This window comes from Pinus tabuliformis, chromosome 2_1, assembly GCF_031772625.1.
Source record: "Pinus tabuliformis cultivar Carrire ecotype Pingquan chromosome 2_1, CPIR1, whole genome shotgun sequence".
Lineage (NCBI taxonomy): Eukaryota > Viridiplantae > Streptophyta > Pinopsida > Pinales > Pinaceae > Pinus > Pinus tabuliformis.
The window spans coordinates 384,878,731-384,893,197 of NC_142299.1; positions in this window are offsets into that span (position 1 = coordinate 384,878,731).

Sequence of the window (14,467 nt, forward strand, 5' to 3'; positions counted from 1 at the left end):
TTGTTGACTATGCCACAATGTGTTGAAAATGAAATCCACAGTTAATAATGAGTGCAGCAATTCAGTCTTAGAACAAGAATTCATGTACTTCTAACCCCACAGTCATTAATACATAATAGAGAAAATTAAATACGAACATACCAGATCAATAAAACTCTGAGTTTAAGTCGAACTGAAAATTCAAAGATACACAGAGACACTACATAGGGACACGACACCTCCGGGATTGACCAATTTTATGCAGAAATGCACAGAGGTTTAATGTCTGCAATTTTTATCATATATGGCCAAAGCAAGCCGAATCAGTCAAAATCCCCTTACAATGATCTGGAACTTACATAAGTACTGGTTCATTTAACAACCAGGTCCTAAATCAAAGGATAGAATTAACTAGTCATATCTAATCTGCATAATCTTCGCCTCGAGAATCTCCACTACATCTAACTACTTGAATTTATTACATGATAATCCAAATCCTAGATTCTAGTTCAAATCCTAACTAGATAGCTTTGTAAATTTACAACTAAAGGAACCCACTCCTTTGCTTGTATTTTTTTTTTGTATTTTTGGAATAAGTTCGAAGCCTTTTGCCTTTAAGCCTCATGCTCCTGCATCACCCTTGGTCCAGTCTTGTTCCTTTATTAGCTAAAGTGTATTTTATTGGATTCAAATTCCTTAGAACATGAAATAATTCATCTTGTTCAAACTACTTGAGTTGAAAAGGTATCCAAAGCAAAATGGGGGATAGACTACTGTTACGCTGACTTTTAGCCTCCCATACTCACTATATTGCACTCAATGAATCACCAAATACCATGTTTTTACGAATTTTATTTTTGATGGCTAGCTCTAAGCCTTTCCAAAGAGAAAGGTACTCTGCTTGATTATTGGTTTCAACACCTAGACACCAAGCATATTCTATCTCAATTTTTTCATCGGCGAAAAGGATCACCCTTCTCGCTCCCACCACCCCTATATTATTATTAATATAACTAATATTCATATTAATAATATTATAGTGAGTTCAAATGTGAATTTTTTATATTAATAATAAAATAAAAATATTAATGATAAGTTAAAATTAATATTAAAATTAATAATAGTGATATAGAAAATAATTGATAATAATTTTATAAGACTAAGGAAAAATAGTAAAAAAGGAACTAAAACACATCAAAGAGACAACAAAGAGAACCAAAAATGACAAGAGAAAGCAAAAGGAGAAGGAGATAGCTAAGCAAAAAAATAAAAAAAGAAGGATTACCCAGAGACACACCTTGATGTTAAAGTACGAATTTAGTTCTCATTAATCTTCCAACTGTTATCCCTCTTTAAATAATTAATTTGTTTTTCTAGTTTGATCATTTCCCTAAATTTTCTATGATGACAGTGATCCAATCTAGCAAGAATACTAGTGCCCTTAATGCAAATGAAGTGCGTAGTATTCTCCAAGTGTTTTGCAAAGTAGAGGAGCAAGTATGATCATGATTAATGTCAACAAAATGCTCCTAAATCCTAATCTCCATGGAATGATTAGTTTCACCAATGTATGGTTTACCACATGAGCTAGGAATCATGTAGACATCCTTTTGATTTATGAGGTTGGTAAGGTCCTTGAACAATGTTAAGGGGTTTGAAAGTGAACACAATTTTCTTCTTCCTCAAAATTTAGGTAAGTTTTCTCGTAGTCCATTGTATGTGGGGAAGGAAAACTTTGGGAACTTTATTTTCAATGTCATTCTATTCCATTAGTCCTATACTATAATTCTAAAAGGAATTGATCCCATGAGCTTATTGTAACCATTGTTCCTGAAAAAATTGAGGAGATGGGGTTTTCAACTTCTAAATGATATTCATTTTATATTTTGAAGGCCCTAGCAGCTAGAGTGTTGAGAACCCCAAGTTTTTGGGCTAGATGATGGTGGGATTCAACATGGATGTATTATTTTATGTAGGTATTTTTTCTATAATCTTGATGTACCATGGAATTACCTTTATTTTTGGTCACAAGAACATCCAAGTATATGTGACTACCATTGACTTCAACAACCATAGTGAATTTGATAATCATATTGGCTATTAAGATGTTGCTTGAATATTTCCAACTTTCTACAACCAAAACATGGGGCTATATGATATAATTATCATCCATGAATATAATCCACAACCTATGCTGAAAAGGGGAAAGTTATAAGGGGTATGTTTTCAAGTTTCTCCATAAACAAATTAGAAACAATGAGAGAAAGCGAGGAACCCATAACTACACTGAAATTTCATTTATATAATTTTCCCTCAAAACTAAAAAATGTAAATATTAAAGAAATATCAACCAAATTTGCAGTATCCTGGTTGTGGATCTTTTTAATAGTCCTCATAGCACCAATGGGAAATTCGTAAAGAGACAAAATACATGAAAACTTACTAGCATTTCATTGTGGTCCAATTTGATATCCTCAATGTTATTGACAAAAAATAGAATCCTTAATAAAGGAACTTGTATTAATAACTAGGGGCTTCAGTTTTCAAGCTAGGTGTTTATCTAGCTAGTAAGTGGGCCCACCAATAGAATTGGAAATGTTCCTAAAGGGAACCCACCCTTATGAATCTTGGGTAGGTCACAAATCCTCGATGTGGAGGGGAAATTTTCAATTAATTTCTTATTATTTCACCCACTACAAATTTTATATCGAACACTTTCAGGTTGGATGGTACAAACATTTGAAATGTATTATTTCAAATTGACATAACATATGTTTGGAATAGAAAAGTGTGTGGTTGATGTTGGTATAGAAAAATTGTATGACAATGTTTCTTTTCCATTTTTTTAACATTGGCCTTAACACCTTGAGAAAACCAGCAAGTATTGAAACCAAATACAAAAAATAGCGTGCTAATTAGTTCTCTTAGCATAATTTGAAACATTGATTCTTGCACATTGAAATACACGATGTATAGTAATCAATTTTTAACAAAATTGAAATGGATTGTGTCACTATTGGACATGATCTTAAAATTACAAGAAAATACACCAACAACATAATCCAACCAAAACAAAGACCCCCTTTTTAAAATATTTAATCCATATGGAAGAAGCTTGATCTTAACTAAGGTTATTTGTAAAGACACTGCAATTTAATTTCACAATCTAGATCTATGTTGGCAAGATGGACAAGCCATAGGCTTATCGCCTACTAGTATAAGTTATCAAATCCAAAATTTGAAAAACATAGTAAAGTCCTTGTATGGTAAACACTTTAGTGGATACCAAGACAATGGAGAAACAGTGTTGAAAGACATAAAAAGGAGAAAAAATCTGAGAATGCTAAGGAATCCTGATGGAGAACATGATCAAGGAAACTTAGAAGTTAGGTTTTCTTGATTTGAGAAAAGCATTGATCCATTTGTAGAAATGGTAACACAACCATTGTTAATTAAGAGTAAGGAAGGACTCTTAATAGAGGTTGTGTATGAAGAATACAATGTTGCTCCAAAATATTCCAAAGATAAACAATTTGGAAACTTAGGTAGTACAAAATAATAGACCATCAAATCTCTTTATTCATCTTCAAATATTTATTTTAAAGTTGAAATAAATCTTGAAATCCTATTGTATGATGGTCAAATTAACACTAGTTTAAATATTGACTAGTTGATCAAAACAATTGGAGATTTATTTTGGTGTTTATCAAATCAATGAAGCAAAACAAATTTCTTTTTCTTGTTTGAGGAAGACTAGACATGTTTTGTGATGGTGGGAGAGCTATCTTCCATCCATTAAGGATATGTAATAAGCACATGGTTACAAATAATATAACTTGAAGACATTGTTGAAATCACAATTTGTTCTATAGGCTATGAAGTAGAACAACTCATTAAATGGTAGTACCTTTGGCAATAATAGGTTCATTGTGTTTAAGAATATAGTTCTAAATTTTAGAAGCAAGTCATAGGGATGGATATATTTTTGTAAGAAATGGGGGTGGTAGTGAAGTAACTTTGAGGCCTATTCAACTATATATGTGCATAGTTGTAGCTTCTTAGTGTGAAAACATAAAAGATGTGAGCAAGAACTATCTCTACATAAGGCTAGACTCTAGGACTTAGGGAAACAGCAAAAGGGCCAAGAAGAGACCAATGAGACAAAAGGAAGGAGGATTGTAGATATAATAAAAAAATGCAGAATCAATACATATTGTAAACATTGTGATGTAGATGAGTATAGATATAAGAAGTAATGGAAACTTCATTAAAAAAATGCATCCACAATGGCACAAACCCAAGAAGGAATAAATGAAAAAATGATGACAAAACATATCTATTGTGGACAAAACCATATACTTATATGCCATATTTCAATAATCAAGGGCAAGTGGAGACATAAATGTATTATTCAAAATCAAAGTTCAAGTGAAAGATCAAAAAGTCAATGCTTCATTTGATAGTGGTGTTCAATATAATTTGATTTATGAATCCTTAATAGATAAATTTGCACTAGAAACTCATGATCTTGCCCAATCTTGTTTGTTAGGTTGGATTAAAGAGAAGTTTTCCATTAAGATTAATAGTGAGATGCAAAATCAAAATTTTCGCAAATACTAATTGTTAGCAAATAAAAATACAAAATTAAGTCGTTGCATATAGATATTTATGAAGTGATGTTTTATAACCTATACCTATCAATAAATAAATAAATATAGAATATGAAATTCTATAGGAAAGAGAATAAATTTCTTTTAGATAAAGGTGGTCAAGCCTTTATTATCAACAGACATCTCTGGTAGCAATCCAATAAAGGAAAATAAAAAAATTGAATGAAGAAATTATGAAGTACCAGAGAGGAGTGGACACCATGTTCTTTCATCTTGGAGTCAAAGCGAATTGCCTCCAAATACGTTCACTCACTCTACTTTTCAATGCATTTAGTTGTTTTCCAGATAAATTTAAATAGGTCTTTTTTTTTTTTTTTTCTGTTTGCAGGTGCGCCATGGCAAGACTGAAGAACTGAAAGTAGATATCAAAAAATAGATTTTTACAAGCTCCCTGTAATATTATATTTTATGTATAATATTATATTGTATCTAAGAGAAATAATTTTCATTCAACAACATAGAATGAAATGTTATTATAGTCAGATGACATATATTTAAAGAAATATTTAAGAAAATATAATATTTTATTTGTTTATGTTGGTTTTTTTGTAAATCAGCCCAAAATCTTCATTAATCAAAATATATTTGCAAAAGATAAATGCATCTCAATAACAAGTTATGACCATCATGAGAGCAATTATGTTTAAAAAAACTAACTGTACCCGACCTTGAAAATATCCACTTAGAAATTACTCAAGAACTGTATCAAAATTATCCAAAAAAAAAATTATCCACTAATAAGAGGTATAATAAAAGCTATTGTCTGAGTACATATGGATCAAAAGAAAACCCAGTTAAAAGCGAAACAGAGTGACCTATTGTTGGAAATGAGTATGAGCTTGCCATGATGCACCAAGTGCTTTGAAAGCCACCGAGCCATAAGGGCGCCATCCCTTCCTGCAGCAATGCTCAGCGCCATTAATGCACTGCATACATGCTACCTCTACTCCTATGGTGGATCTGGTCAGGCCCATTAGAACCCACCTAGCCATAATTGAGCGAGCCAAGTTATATGCACTGAACGTTTGCAGAAAATAATGGTTTCCATCTCCCACCTCCTTCACTCATCGTTGAGGAGGGAGTGTTGCCAAAAAATGATATTCTATTCCCATCATACTTACGTTACACGTATCTACGTTGGAGAGACTGTTTTCCCTGCCACGTTCTCCTCCGCTTTGGGTTATGTGCTACAATCATAAATTTTTTTTTTTTATTTTGCAAAGTTTAAGTATATTGGGGATTTTTAGTGTTAAATCTATTTATGCATTTAAAAGTACATTTTAAACAATAATAAATAACAATCTCGCTCAAAATCATATTCCTAAATTTCACCTAAATTTAAAAAAAAAAAAGTCATTTAATTTATTACTTACTCTGCAGCATCATCATCTTCATATATATTTATAATAATGTATATAATTACTTTCTCAAATTATTATTTAACTTAATTTATAAATTTAAAATATATATATATATATCTATATATATAAAATGTTTTTTTTTCACCCAGTGAGAAAACCTATGATAACTAAGTTGTCAAACTAGCAATTAGGACAAGAGACATAACTGAGTTGTCAAACTAGCAATGAGGACGGCCATCTCTAGCTGCTAATCATCAACCTTATTCAAGGAAAACCATGCCACCTGGAATAACATGTTGATGGTCCGTAATGGTGCAGGGTTTCACTTATGTCAAATGCCCATGAGTCTTGGACCGCTAACCTGTTTTCTCATGTCTAAAAAACAAATTCTTAACCAAATAGAAACAATAAAATATAAACCATTCACATCATACTATTATGAATTATAAATTTAAAGCAAAAAAAAATTAAGAAAAAAACTTATAATTTTATAACCTCATTGCATTCTTACTTGAATTGATTTGATTTGATTCGTAAATTACTGAACTCGGTTGTAGAGGCGGTAGGTCTTCGACGACTGGATTAAGACATCAATCTTGTAGGTTATTGGACTCGGCTAGAGGCGGTCTTTGACTGGATTACGACATCAATTTCAGAGAAGTAGTTATAGATTATTTTTTCCAAATATTACATTTTACTATTAAAATTTTACATATTTATATAATTTAAGATCTATGGATTCTAATTAATAAATAAAAAAATTATTTTAATTAAAAAAATTAAATTTAAGTTATTTAATTTGTATAATTTAAATTATTAATATTTTTTCATAACAATAAATTTATTTATAAGTTTGCAAATTTTTTTTATGATTTTACAAATTTTTTAATTATATTTAATTGACCAATCATCCCATAACAAACTACGTGCCCATCAAATTCCATGTCTAACTCTTATCCTTCCAAATATATCCATAACCCCAGTCCAACTCTAGTTTCGTGAGAACCAACAAAAATTATTGTTGGAAAACTTTAGGATAACAAAAATGGGTTGTTTGTCATGTCATCAAAATTTGTGTGACTCTAATTTTTTATAAATTACAAGTCATTTATGTTTTAACATAGATCAAATCAACTTGACATTTTATACACACATTTTAGTATGATTTAGTCATATTTTATTAGTTATATTAAAGTTATGTAGGGGTGATAGGAGGGGAAGTGTCACGCCCCTACATCTGCGGTGATATTCCAACCGCTTGTAGCGAGGTGCGGCACCACCGAACGCTTTCTTTTTAACAATACTAACGTTTATGGGCTACGCCTATTCCAACATAAACTTACTTAACTTGTGTTCTTATAACCGAATAAAATGTTATCATTTATACTTCAACAAAGAACATTCTTATTCATTAACCATCAACAATAAACCGAGAACAATACAAGTATAAAGGGAGGGGCAACTCCCCGAACAGTCTGCCCAACAATAATATTATGTCAAGAATATCATATTTTACAACAAGTGTGTCTTGGCTGAACCAAGTCTCACACTTAACCAATTTTTACAAAAGACAGGCCACCTGCCTTTTACAACATTTCATGCACCTTTGCATAAGAGGTAGTGCTCACCTGAGCCACTCAACCTCCCTACCAAATCCTGCATAAAACCGTGTACAAGAAATCCACTCACAATGGCACTCTTTGCCAACCTTCAACCAAGATAATCTGCGCACTTCTTCCAAGTCCAATGCGCATGAGTTATGCGCATTTACTTTACCCCTATGCGCACTTCCCTCTCTTATGCGAAGGATTTTAGAGTTAATGTCACTTGGTTCGAATGAGGAGCACCTCCTCATATATATGTGCTCATCATGCATGCTCTCTTTTAAAGCCGACTACTAACTTATGTCTGAGCCCTTTCATATAATATAATATTATATTTATCCATGGTTCTTCATACGTCCTTATTATCATGTCGGCCTTTATATTTTATTGTTTTATAATTTCATGCGTATATATATAACCTCCATATTATATAAAATATGTGCGTACATAATACTTAGTCGTATTATGATTATTGTCGCATTGTGTCATTTACCGTTGCAACCATCTCGCAGAAACGTCGCATCGTCGTGTGCGCTCACCCGCCGTGTGCCCGTGCCCGCCCGTGTGCCCGTGCACGATCGCCCACCGTCGCCCTGCTGCACGAAGGCCTTACATTCTCCTCCACCTGAAATCGTTGTCGTCCTCGACAACATATCATCTCGGTAGCTCTCCACCAAGATCATCATCATTCAGGATGTCGACCTTTCTACACAAGGCAAACATCCTTGCAACATATGTAGAGACTCTTTTTCCACTATGTCTCGGCCTAGTGACCATTGCCACCAAGCTCACCATCCATAATCCATGCTCAGGTCCATGGAAACTCCATCCATCTCATCTGCAACATGTTGTCCATATCAAACTGACTCTTGATGTGCCCCATTCAGGTCCATGAAGCTCTCTCCATCATCTGCAATGTGCCATCCTCAAGTTCTCCATGTCTTCAAACTTCGGTTTAGTGAACTTGGTCACTCAACCATCTCATCATCATCACAAGGAAGCCTTCTCTCAAGGCCCCTTATAGAGTTGGTGTGGTTCCTCCCTACTAAGGCCTCCACACCAACCTTCTTCCAGGGTTGTTTATTGAGAAAGGAAAGCCAGGAAGTTCCCTCCCTGACTCTCATCCACCCATGTATCGGATTGATGTTGTGTCCTCAAGTATCTATGCACAGCCTCAATCTCCTCACATGTACATCCAAGCTCACCTAGCTTATCCTTTGTCAGCTGAAAGTCATATATGCCCATGGCATACCTGCAAAAGTCCACTATCCCGGCAGGATCTCTACCCTCATAACCTTCATCAACCACTGCCTTTGAAGTAGCACTCGGGCTTTCTTCATTTGCAACTCCATTGTGAAGATCCTTAGTAGAAGATGCCCCCATCAAGTGTCTCCAAGTTCGTGAGACTTTCTTCTCACTCCCTCCATTCTTCTTCCCAGCCTTTGCTACGAAGTCTTCCAACTTCTTTTCCTTCGCTTGCACAATACTCCCAAGTCCTCTTTGCTCCACATCCTCATGCTTCACATTAGGATCTTTGGGATACAAGATCATAGAATTCATCCTTGGTCTATAACCCAAGCAACTCCTCCTATTCATAGGCACCATCGTGGTTTTTCCTTCAGCTGTAATCAAGAGAATGTCCCGGTCCTCCATTGGCATGGCTTGTGCTAGCTCCATGAAGTCTAGTCCCAACACCATAGAATGATCATCCATGTCTACAACTCTCAAGTCCAACTTCCTGAACCACGGTCCTACTTTCACCTGTGTGTCCTTCAATACACCATCAACTGTTTTAATGGTAGAGTTGACAGCTTTGAAAGCACTCGCTTCCTTTTCCATCTTTGTCTTCTTCCCAAAGGATTTTACTGCTTTCCTACTCAAGAAGCTATGAGTAGCTCCCGTATCAACCAAAGCTGCAAACTTCTTCCCTTTCACGGTTACCTGCACAAAACTTGGCTTCAAGGAATCATCTCCTTCTGTTGGCTTTGTCTTGTGTCTCACCTCAGCAACCTTCTTTAAGAATTCGGCCTCAGAAGTGTCAATAGGCTCATGTTCCTTCTCGATATTCCTCTTAAGGTACTTCACCTCCTTGCTTGGCTCTTCTAGGGAACTCGGTCCCGGTCTAGCTTGACCTGCTTCAAGCTTTCCTTCCACCTTGTTCTGCTCAAGTGCACCAACCAAGTGTCCATTGACCAAGTTCATGGAACTTAGCTCCCGATTTCTCTCTTGGTCTCAGTAGTGAGTTCCCAACCTGTCAATGTAGTCGAGCTCCTCCTGCTCAATTACAACAACCTTCTTACCAAGAAGCTTCTTCTTTATCTCTTCCTCAACTTGCTTGATTTCGGCTTTCAACCGGGCCCTTTCATCAAAGAGCTCTTGAAGATCATCAAGTTCCTTGAGTTCCATATCTGCCATGTCACGAGCAACCTTTGCTCACCAGCTCCGACTGAGCTCTGATACCAACTGTCACACCCCTACACCTGCGGTGATCTTCCAACCGCTTGTAGCGAGGTGCAACACCACCGAATGCTTTCTTTTTAACAATACTAACGTTTATGGGCTACGCCTATTCCAACATAAACTTACTTAACTTGTGTTCTTATAACCGAATAAAATGTTATCCTTTATACTTCAACAAAGAACATTCTTATTCATTAACCATCAACAATAAACCGAGAACAATACAAGTATAAAGGGAGGGGCAACTCCCCGAACAGTCTGCCCAACAATAATATTATGTCAAGAATATCAGATTTTACAACAAGTGTGTCTTGGCTGAACCAAGTCTCACACTTAACCAATTTTTACAAAAGACAGGCCACCTGCCTTTTACAACATTTCATGCACCCTTGCATAAGAGGGAGTGCTCACCCGAGCCACTCAACCTCCCTACCAAATCCTGCATAAAACCGTGTACAAGAAATCCACTCACAATGGCACTCTTTGCCAACCTTCAACCAAGATAATCTGCGCACTTCTTCCAAGTCCAATGCGCATGAGTTATGCGCATTTACTTTACCCCTATGCGCACTTCCCTCTCTTATGCGAAGGATTTTAGAGCGAATGTCACTTGGTTCGAATGACGAGCACCTCCTCATATATATATGCTCATCATGTGTGCTCTCTTTTAAAGCCGACTACTAACTTATGTCATGAGCCCTTTCATATAATGTAATATTATATTTATCTATGGTTCTTCATACGTCTTTATTATCATGTCGGCCTTCATATTTTATTGTTTTATAATTTCATGCGTATATATATAACCTCCATATTATATAAAATATGTGCGTACATAATACTTAGTCGTATTATGATTATTGTCGCATTGTGTCATTTATCGTCGCAACCATCTCGCAGAAACGTCGCACCGTCGTGTGTGCTCACCCGCCGTGCACCCGTGCCCGCCCATGTGCCTATGCACGATCGCCCACCGTCGCCCTGCTGCACGAAGGCCTTACAGGAAGAGTACTCATAGTTTTCAATAGGACAAAATGTTCTAGTCATGGGTTTTGGTTATATGACAAATAACTATTTAGAGATATATAGTCTTTACTAAGGATTCTTGTTAGTCAAAACGGACGTACTTATGATTATGGGAGATTCTTTCATAATCCTACATCACCATGGAGACTTTAAGGTAGAAAGAGACAAGTATGCCAACAAAAAGTATAAATTGAAGATAAGAGAATTAAAAATTAATAATCAAGTCAGACCTGATGTAATTCCTCAATGGCCATAAAGTATATTAAAAAAAATCTTTAATAGCCTTATGTGTTGTAAATTTTGTGTTTTATTAAGACAATATTGTAAAATAGCTCATATATATTTTCCTCCAAAATCATATATTCCCTATGGAAAAGAAAAAACAATTGCAAAATTTTGAAATGAGGTTAAAAAAAAATGGGAGTCCTCTAGAGAGGCGGAGGAATTACCCGGACGGCCAAAAGTGGCCCGAATCTAAACAAAAAAAATTCAAAAAATCTTGTAGAGGCAGTGTTTGAATCGTGTTTTTGATGGGGGAAATGGATTCAGCACCATCAAAAACATCTAGGACACCTAAAATTTTGAAGTTTAACAACTATAACTTGGATTTAGAAAAATCCTTAGCAGACTTTTTTTAAATATAACCAGAATTTCCATAACTTTCCGAGCAATTCCTTGGCTCATTAGACTACGGCAAAAAAAAATGTGTCGGTCTAGTACTTTGGGTCATTCGTACTGACCGTTCTGATTTTAAGGCGGCTATTGCTGGTCACTTATTTTGTGGGCTTTGATCCATTGCAGTGCTGATAGGAGGTGGAATGCGAAGTGATAAGGATGACAAGTGTCCATTTTTAATAAAAATGCTAAAGCGTAAGGGATTTGGCCGGCAAGGTATGGGTCGTCACCGTGACACTCTTCTATTTTATTTTCCTGTGCACACAAAAGTTTTTCATTAAATATTAAATAACTTAAATTTAATTTTCCTAATTAATTATATAATTATGCAAAATTTTAATAATAAAATATAATATTAAAAAAAATTGATATATAATTACGTCTCTCATATTGATGTCTTAATCCAGTCAAGTAAGAATGCAATGAGGTTACAAAAATTATGGGAATTTTTTTTTCTAAATAATTCTTTATGGTTGACGTAAGAATTCATAACATTATGACTGAATTGAGTTGCATTATGATCAATTTTTTTAAATATTTTTTATTTATATTAATCAATTAAAATACAAATAAATTTAAAATATTTAATTTAATATTTAAATTTTATAAAAATTGGAAGATCTTATAAAAATATTAAATTTATAAATTAATATAAATTTATTTTAAATAAAAATCTAATCTGATTTAATTTTTTCACTTATGAGGATCTAAAAAGGGTGAGCAACGTGTGCGGATTATTTTGCTAATTTGAGTAGTCGAATCCTGAACATCTACAGGCCATGGCCTATTCTAGATTGGGAAGAAAGAAAGAAGAAAGAAATTATTTTAACATCCACGAAGCTAATGGGAAAAAAGAAAGAAGAAAGAAATTATTTTAACGTCCACGAAGCTAATGTGGACAATCAAGCAATTACAACATGACTAGAAACAGACTAGGTTATTACAACATTGCTAGAAACAGACAAACCTAGTGGAGATTTACTGATGGGGTGTCAAATAGCACATAACCCATAACCCAAGGCGGGGGAGAACGTGGCATGTAATGGACCACAGTCTCTCCAACGTAGATACGTGTAAGGTAAGTATCATTTTTTGGTGACACTCCCTCTTCAACAATAAGTGAGGGAGGTGGGAGATAGAAACCATTATTTCCTGGAAATGTTCAGTGCATATAACTTGGCTCGCTCAGTTATGGCTAAGTGGGTTTTAATAGGCCTGACGAGATCCACCATAGGAGCAGAGGTAGCATGTCTGCTGTGCATTAATGCCGCTGAGCAGTGCAGTGAGAATGTTTGTCTTAAGTCGTCTGCCATACAAAAACTTTCCCTACCTTGGATTTCTTGGGTAGAGTAATAATCCTCCAAATGCATGCAGGCTTGCGTCCTCGTGTGATTATAAACGGAAGGGATACAAAGGGTAGCAGATGTACTAGGTACTCTGTAACATCACAAAGTCTTTGGCTTCATTTTATTATGACATGGTTGGCATGAAATCCTCTGCGCGTTGACAACCTTTCATCCAAGCTCGGTGGAGGGAAGCATTTGAGGATAGAGAGTCATTTTATATCCAACGAATTCCAAGTCAATTCTTTTATATTATTCCTGCACAGTGCAACCTCAGGGCCAGTTTTGAACTCGTGGTTGTGCTCCCCTCCTCGGTGCTGCAAGGTAGGTTTTTGAAACATAATTAGGTTTTTGAAACATAATTGCTCTCAGGATGGCCATAAGTTGTTATGGTTAGGAGAGCTATTTACCTTAAGAAGACGCTGATTGAGATCCAGGTATCTATTGTAAATAGGTTTTGATTAATGAAAATTGTGTTTCGATTTATAAAAAAAAAAAACTAATATAAAAAATAAAATATTATATTTCTTTAAATATGTCATTCAAATATAATAACATTATATTCTATGTTGTTGAATGCAAATTATTTCTCTCAGATACAATATAATATTATACATCAAATAGAAGATTACAGGGAGGTTGTAATAATCAATTTTTTGATATCTACTTTCAGTCTGGACAACATCTTTCCAATTCTTCATGGGATTCAAGAAATGAGGGAGGAATGGACAGGTGAGATCTCCACCAAACGCCACCCCTAGTTCTCCGGGCCGGGCTTGCCATGGCGCACCTGCAAATGGAAAAACGAAGACCTGTTTAAATTTCTTTGGAAAGCAGCTAAATGCATTGGAAAGTAGAGTGAGTGAACGTATTTGGAGGAAATTCACTTTGGCTCCAAGATGAAAGCACGTGGCCTCCACTCCTCTCTTGTACTTCTTCATTCATGTTTTTTATTTTTCCCTTATTCCATTGCTACAAGAGATGTGTGTTGATAATGGAGGCCATCTATGTGCGTTGATAATAGAGGCTTGACCAATAGAATGTTATATTTATTTATTTATAGGTATAGTTTAAAATATATCTCTCGTATAGAATGTTATATTTATTTATTTATAGGTATAGTTTATCAAACATCACTTCATAGATATCCATATTCAATGGCTTAATTTTGTATTTTTATTTCTCAACATGATTAGCATTGATGAAAATTTTGATTTTGTATCTCATATTAATTTTAATTGAAAACTTCTCTTTAATTCAACCTAACAAACAAGATTGTGGTAGATCATGAGTTTCTAGACCAAATTTATTTACTAAGGATTCCTAAATAAAACTATATTGAAGACCAA